Source organism: Herpailurus yagouaroundi, unplaced genomic scaffold (genome assembly GCF_014898765.1).
Source record: "Herpailurus yagouaroundi ecotype Mexico unplaced genomic scaffold, PumYag 246, whole genome shotgun sequence".
In the NCBI taxonomy this organism is placed as follows: Eukaryota; Metazoa; Chordata; class Mammalia; order Carnivora; family Felidae; genus Herpailurus; species Herpailurus yagouaroundi.
The window spans coordinates 3624570-3632726 of record NW_024412463.1 but is presented as its reverse complement, the minus strand read 5'-3'; the positions used below and the strand labels follow the sequence as shown (position 1 = coordinate 3632726).

The following is an 8157-nucleotide window of genomic DNA, read 5'->3' as shown; positions in this document are numbered from 1 at the left end:
ACATATATATGATGTATACACATGTATATCATATACATATATATGTCATATATACATACATATGCATATAATATTTATATCACATCTTTATCCATTCGTCGATTGATGGACACAGGTTGCTTCCATATCCTGGCTATTATAAATAATACTGCAGTGACAATAAGAGTACATATATCCTTTTGATTAATAGTTTCTTTTTTTCTTTTTCTTTTTTGTGTAATTACACAGAAGTAGACTTGCTGGATCATAAGGTATTCCTGTTTTCAGTCTTTGGAGGAACCTCCATACTGGTTTTCTACAGTGGCCACACCAGTTTACGTTCCCCGCAGCAGCGCATATGGGTTCTTCTTTCCCCACGTCCTTATCAACACTTGTTACTTCTTGTCTTTTTCATAATAGCCATTGTGGCAGGTGTGAGTTGTTCGCCCATCGTGGCTGTGATTTGCATTTCCCTGATGATCAGTGATGTTGCACATCTTTTCATGTGTCTGTTGGCCGTCTGGATGTCTGCTTTGGAAAATTGTTCAGCTTCTTTACCCATTTTTTTTTTTTTTGGTTTTTTTTTTTTTTTTTTTGGTGTTGAATTGTATGAGTTCTTTATATATTTTGAATATGAACTCCCGTTGGATATATCATTTGAAATATATTCTCACATTCAGTTTTGCCTTGTCATGTTGTTGATGGTCTCCTCTGCTGTGTAAAAGATTTTTAGCTTGATGTAGTTCCGAGTGTTTATTTTTGCTTTATTTCCTTTGCCAGAGGAGACAGACTCAGAAGAATATCACTGAGGCTGATGTCCAGGAGTTTACCACCCATGTCTTCTTTCAGGATTTTTTATGGTTCCAGGTTTTACATTTAGGTCTTTAATCCATTTTGAGTTTATCCCTTTTTCTTTATTTTTCATATGGTGTAAGAAAGTGGTCCGGTTTCATTCTTTTGCAGGTAGCTGTCCAGTTTTTCCAACACCATTTATTGAAGAGACTATCTTTTCACCATTAGATATCCTCACCTTCTTTGTTGTAGATTAACTGACCATATAGATGTGGGTCTATTTCTTGGCTCTCTATTCTGTTCCATTGATCTAGGTGTCTGTTTTTCTGCCAGTACCATACTGTTTTGATTACCATAGCTCTGTAGTAAAGCTTAAAATCTGGGACTGTGATACCTCTAGCTTTGTTCTTTCTCAAGATTGCTTTGGCTAATCGGGGTGTTTTTCAGTTCCACAAATCTTAGGGTTATTTGTTCTAGTTCTGTGACAAATACGATTGGTATTTTGACAGGTGTTGCATTGAATCTGCAGATTGTTTTGGGTAGTATGGACATCTTAACAATATTAACTCTCCCAATCAATGGGCATGTGATATCTTCCTATTTATTTGTGTCGTCTTCAATTGTTGTCATCAATGTCTTATAGTTTTCATAGTATAGGTCTTTCTCTTCCTTGGTTATATTTATTCCTAGGTATGTTATTCTTTTCAAGGCAATGGTAAATGGGATTGTTTTATTAATTTCTCTTCTGTTGGTTGTTAATGTATAGAAATGCAACAGATTTCTGTGTATTATTTTTGTAACCTGCAACATTACGGAATCATTTATTAGTTCAAATAGATTATTGGTAGTGTCTTCAGGGTTTTTCCTATATAGTATCATGTCACCTGAAAACAGCGATAGCTTACTTCTTTCTTACCAATGTGGATGCCTCTTAATTCCCTTATTTTATTCCCTTATTTATTTCTTGTCTGACTGCTGTGGCTAGGACTTCCAATACCAAATTGAACACAAATTATGAAAGTGAATATCCTTGTCTTGTTCCTGATCTTAGAGGGAAAGCTTTAAGCTTTTCACCACTGAGTATGATGTTTGTGGTGGGTTTGTCATATATGGCCTTCATTAATATTGAGGGATATTTCCTTCAAACCTACTTTGTTGAGGCTTTTTACCATGAATGGATGTTGAATTTTGCCAAATGCTTTTTGTGCATCTATTGAGATGATCCTATGATTTTTATCATTCATTTTGTTAATATGGTATATCACAATGATTGATTTGTGAGTATTGAACAAAGATTTTTAATCTTGAGAAAGCCCTTTTGTTCCTTCCCAACAGTTGATATTGAGACACAAGTGTTGCATGATATACGGCCACTTTTGTGGGTGTCAGGTGTTAAAGACCAAGGCAGCAAGTGAGATTCGATTTCCATACCAATCCAGGGAGTCCCAACTCTGACCAGCCTCCCCATCTCCCTCAATAACATGGTGGCATTCAAATGCATCATGCAATGTTTGATGACTAAAATGCTATTTTGAGGGAATCCCAAGAAAATACAACTGTGTTTATAGCCAAAGAAGAAGGCAGAAGGATGCTTTCAGAAACTAAACTGGAGGGAGTTTATCCTCAGGTATAGAAAGGAGAGTTCATCAGTGTTACCACAATTATTCAGGCATGTCAGAATAAAAAAGAACAAAAAAAAATTCCCCTGAACGAGTAGCAAATGACGACTAACACATCCTCACCATGACATAGGCAGGCATTCGGCTGACATGACCCAGTATCCGCATATGACACCCTTCTTGAATTTAATGATCCAGTTTAAGGGCTGACAAACATACTATTTTTCCAAGGGGCTAGCAACGGCCCTCCCTTTTCCTCCACCAAAGTAATTATTCCCCCAACTTGAAGCAATAGTAGTGAAAGCACTTTTTGTTTCTCCAATCCTCCAGTCGAACCCCCAGGCTAAGATTTTTTTGTAAGGCATTGTTCATGCACAGTGGCATAGAATTTCATTTGCCGGATTTCAAGTATTAAGAGCACAACACAAAATCTAAGCAATTTTAGACATGTGTCAATCTCAAATAAAAAAGGCTTTGTGCTGGCACAGGATGTCAATGCTTGAATTAAAGAGATGGAGAATTTCCCTGAGCGAGAGCTGTACATGCTGACACAATACATTGTTAAGATTCTGTGTTACGATACAACCAATATGTTTTAATAATTTATTGGTATTTATTTAACACACAATACTGTCATACGGAATCTAAACCAAGAGGTCTAGGTTCCTCATTGATTCGTGTTCATGGTTTTATCAGTATCATTAGATGCTTCCTTAGAAAAATCTCTCGTGGGTGATGAAATTACGAAAGGGTGTTTCCAAAACTTCATTAGGATAGCATTCTGATATCCCCTCCTGGAGACCCTCAATGGGAAATGTTGCTGGAAGGACTTAATTCAGCTTTGTCTTTTTTCCAATCTTTATCTATTGGACTTTATCTCCCGACGAAATCGCTGCTCTAGAAGTTAAATCTCATTTGAACACTTAGCCAAAATTTAGCCAGCTAAGAGAGTGCCACCACGAAACCTGCTGGATACGGAATCTAGGCTGAATTTTTCTGGACTGCCTTAATCATTAATTCATCGGCTTGAGGATTCATTCATCTTTACCTCACTGTTACTTAATGAGGATAATGGAGAGCATCAAAATCTAAAGGCTCATCCTTTTTTTAAAAGCGACTATTTGATAATTATTAATTAATAACAATGTCAACAATAACCTTAATTTCCAGGTATTTCCCCAGGAGATTTACATCTTAATTATACTTGCCATAAGGACAAATTAACTCCCCCAGAATTAAGCTTTGGTTTACAGTTTGCAAATCACAGGAGCAGGGAGAGGCTCTCTTCATGTAAAAATAATCAGACTTTTTTTTTTTTTTTTTTGAAAAGCCTCAAATGGCAGAGATGAAGAGAGAATAAATACGGCTGATGAGATTTAGTGTGACATCAGTAATTCTCAAAGGGACTCCCACACCATAGAGTGTGCTGGTGTGGATGCTCATTGCTTTTATGGAGGTGACAGGCCTGACCTGTCGGGTACTAGTAACACCCAGGACAGACTAGAAATGTCACAAACCACTAACAGTTACTACACAAGATATAAAAGCATCTGTCTAAAAGGAGTGGCTCTTCAAAACTGGCCTAAACCTGTTCTGAAATTCCTATTTCTTCAACAAGCCCATTGTCTTTCCTTATGGAACACAGAATTAATTCACCAAAATTAAAAAAAAAAAAAATCTCAGTGGCTAAGGTGCTATATAATCAGGACTGTATTTGTTTCTAAAGCTAGTTTGGGTTGAGTTTCTATCACATCGAGATACGACTAGTAGTTCCTCCTCTCCATGTGATAGAAGCTCAACCCAAACTATCTTTAGTATAAAAAAAATGGGGATGTTATTGACTCATATACATGAAAAGTCCAGGTACACAAGCTTCAGGCATAGCTGGATCCAGGCGCTCAAATAAATGGTGCTCAAATGATGCTGAGAACCTGTATCTGTGTCCCTCAGCTTCTCTGTCCCCTGAATTGGCTCCATTTCCAGGAAAGGTAATTTTTCCCTTTACGGGATTCCGAGGAGCACTGCACCTACCTATTATCAACTTTAAATCCAGTGGAATGAGAGCCTCTCTGTTACCAGCTGAATTATGTTCCCCCCAAATCCATAGGTTGAAATCCTAACCCTCAGTACCTCAAAATATGACCTTATTCATAAACAGAGTCATTATGGATGGGCACGGCCCCTAATCCAATATGCCTGGTAACTTTATACAAAGGGACAATTTGTATATGGGCAAGTACATAGGGAGAATGTCACGTAAAGACTGAGTCACACACCAAGGAGCTACCCGAAGCTAAGAGAGGGGCCTGGAACAGATCCTTCCCTAGCACTTTCCAGGACAGCATGGCTCTACTAACACCTTGATTCTTGACATCGAGTTTCCAGAACCGTGAGATAATAAATTTCTGTCTGTCGGTTAAGCCACTCTGTTTGTGGTGCTTTCTTACAGCAGCCCTAGGGAACCCATACTTTTCTTCTTTCCACTGGCCCCACACCGTGTCCTGAGATTCATTCTGATTGGTTTGATTTGAGACACATCCATCTGTAGGGCCAGGTGGACCAATGAGCAGATCGGACTCTCATGCCCACTCCTGGGGCTGGGGATGGAGTCAGTCCTACCCTATGTATATGCACCAAGAGTGGGCAGAGGGCTGTTCTCCAAAGAAAGAGCAAAGTGCTACCATCCGAGCAAGGGAGGCAGGCAAAAACAAAAGGTGTCTTCTATAGATGAGTGTATCAGAAAAGAGAAAAAGTGAGGCTATTTTAACTCAGACTGCTCTTTGCTGGAATAATCAATGTCTCCTGCTCCATAAGCCTAATAAACAGCTGCTCATCAGTCATGTGCATGGTCATCTCCTCCATGAATTCCTTCTTGAATTCCTCTGATGAAATTGAGAATTGCTCTGCACAGGCCCCCATCTCATAGCTTGGTATGTTGCAACAGTAACACTGGTGATGCACTTTTACCCAGTGTTTATGATGGGCTTGCCATGGCTCTGAAGTGGTTAACTCATTTGATCCTGATCATAATCCAATGAGGTAAATATTCTATTATCCCAATTTACAGGGGAGGAAATTAAGGATCAGAGAAGTACAGCAACATTCCTGAAGCTAATTTTCTTAGCTACTAGGTGCTAAGTGCCAGAACTAATATTTGAGTCAAATCAATTTAGCTGCTGAATACGTATTCTTTACCAGTTCATTATACTGTGTTAAGTCGTTCATTTTCTTTGTTTCTCTTTATAGCTGTCTCCTATGAGACTAGTGAAATTTGACATGATTTTAGGTTTTAAACATTTAATCTTAAAAAAAACCACTATTAATAGTTATATGTTTGTTTTCATGGGTATCTTCTCTATTTATTTATTTATTTATTTAAAAAAAAAAATTTTTTTTTTCAACGTTTATTTATTTTTGGGACAGAGAGAGACAGAGCATGAACGGGGGAGGGGCAGAGAGAGAGGGAGACACAGAATCGGAAACAGGCTCCAGGCTCTGAGCCATCAGCCCAGAGCCTGACGCGGGGCTCGAACTCCCGGACCGTGAGATCGTGACCTGGCTGAAGTCGGACGCTTAACCGACTGCGCCACCCAGGCGCCCAAGGTATCTTCTCTTTATAAAAAGAGATGCCTTTTTTTAGGGGCACCTGGGTGGTCCTGTCAGTTAAGTGTCTGACTTTGGTTCAGGTCATGATCTCACAGTTCGTGAGTTGGAATCCCACATCAGGCTCTGTGCTGACAGCTCAGAGCCTGGAGCCTGCTTCAGATTCTGTGTCTCCCTCTCTCTTTGCCCCTCCCCCCGTTTGTGCTCTCTCTTTCTCTTTCAAAAATAAATAAACATTAAAAGGTTTTTTGTTAAATAATAAGAGCTTCCTTTTAAAAAATTTTAGAGGTGCCATACAATTTCCTTCTTAAGTCAATTTATTTAAATAAAAGATAATTCAAAATATGGTAAGGCCATTAGAGTACACATAGCATGTAAATATGTCAAAAATGTTGGAAGGAGTGTAGAAATGATTCAAGTTCCTAATGTACTAACTAACTACTTAGACTGTGAGATCTTTGAGGAAGATATTATCTGATGCATTCGTAGTGGTAATGCTCCATACAGTGTCCAGCACATATCAGATACTTACTAAACACTTGCAGAAACATTTTGTGTTGATTGGGTTACTGGGCACATACAATACAGGACCGACAGGCCTCAGCTGATTCAGTACGTTGAGTTATGTGAACTATCAGGAATATCGATAACTGAAATATTGATCATAACTGAAATTCAGCCAAGCACAGTCATGTTGCCAGGTATCTGTCAGCTGTTACCCAGATAAAGTACAGTGAAAGTTGGGGTCTCAGTTTAATGTGAAGTCAGCAGACAACTTTATTTCTCAGAAGCACCATATGCCTATGCTATATGTATTTTCTGGAAATGAGAGATTTTACAGACACTGGTTATTGTTCGTGATATTCTTCTTTAAAGGACTAACTCTTCTTTCCTTCTCAGAATAACTTCAGGTGAAAGTGTTCAATGAATATGAAGGAGCTGGAGTATGAAAGCAGAAAATCTTTGCCATGTTTAGAATATTCAGCTTTAGTCTGATAGGACTTAAAAAGCAAAAGGATTATTCTTAAACTTCTCCCACAAATACATCTCTTTTTATAGCCACATCCAAACAAAGGCTGGTAACGTGTAATGGATAAGCATGTGAACTTGGAAAAGTTAATTAACTCCCATGTGTCTCCTTTACTTTTCTGTAAAATGTGGATTATAATGGACTTGTTAAAAGGATAAAATGAGTTAATGTATGTAAAGCACTTAGTTTACTATTGGGTAAGCACTTAGTTATAATAGGTGTTGTTATTATTGCTATTAATACTGTTGATTGAAACTCACGTTTTTCTGAGATGTATTAGAAGATCAACGCCACCTATGATGAGATCCTTTTTAATGTCAGGTACTTTAGGGACATTATTTCATTTAATCCTGTTTCACGTCAGGTTCCCCAGGAAGCAGACTTTGAGATTAGTGGGGAGGTTCACTAGGAAGTGCTCTTGATGTTAACATCTACAGGAGAAGGGAGGGGGGTTGGATTGGCTAGACAGAGAGCTTGGGCTGGGTACAGTCACAGCAATGGCCTCCACTGATTCCACAGAATGCTCTGAACTGAGACGGTCTTTCAGGGCCATCGTGTGTTGGGGCAGGAGGGGGCTGGCTTTTTTATGGCCTCATCAAACAGTTATTGGAGTAAGGTTGCTACCTAGGAAAGGAGGTCACCTTGGGAGTTTTCTCTCTTCGCTTGAGGCCAATTCCCAGCAAGAGCTCTGAACTGTGAGGTGTCAACACTCCTTGAAGCTGGTGAAATTGGACCTCCAGTCCTAACTGGGGATTCTAGGTGCTGCTGCATGGTGTCCGCTACAGTCCACCTCTTTAGATCAGGTCCACATCTTTATACAACTTCTGGGAGAAGTAGCTCTAGGATTCTGGTGGGCCTCTTTGCCTTGGAAAAACTTTTAAGAGCCACTTTTTTAAAAAAAAGTTTATTTATTTAAGAGGGTCAAGAGGCGGGGCACCTGGGTGGCTCAGTCGGTTAAGTGCCCGACTTCGGCTGTCATGATCTCACGGTCCGTGAGTTCGAGCCCCGCATCAGGCTCTGTGCTGACAGCTCAGAGCCTGGAGCCCGTTTCAGATTCTGTGTCTTCCTCTCTCTCTGCCCCTCCCCTGTTCATGCTCTGTCTCTCTCTGTCTCAAAAATAAATAAACGTTAAAA

General features: G+C 39.3%; 1 long non-coding RNA gene across 1 annotated transcript in view; it reads left to right on the top strand.

Annotated features, from left to right (window-relative positions):
* The window catches only part of LOC121020104 (uncharacterized), a 15575-nt gene that overhangs the window by 2083 nt on the left and 5335 nt on the right, over positions 1-8157 (top strand). The gene's annotated exons all lie outside the window — the stretch shown is intronic.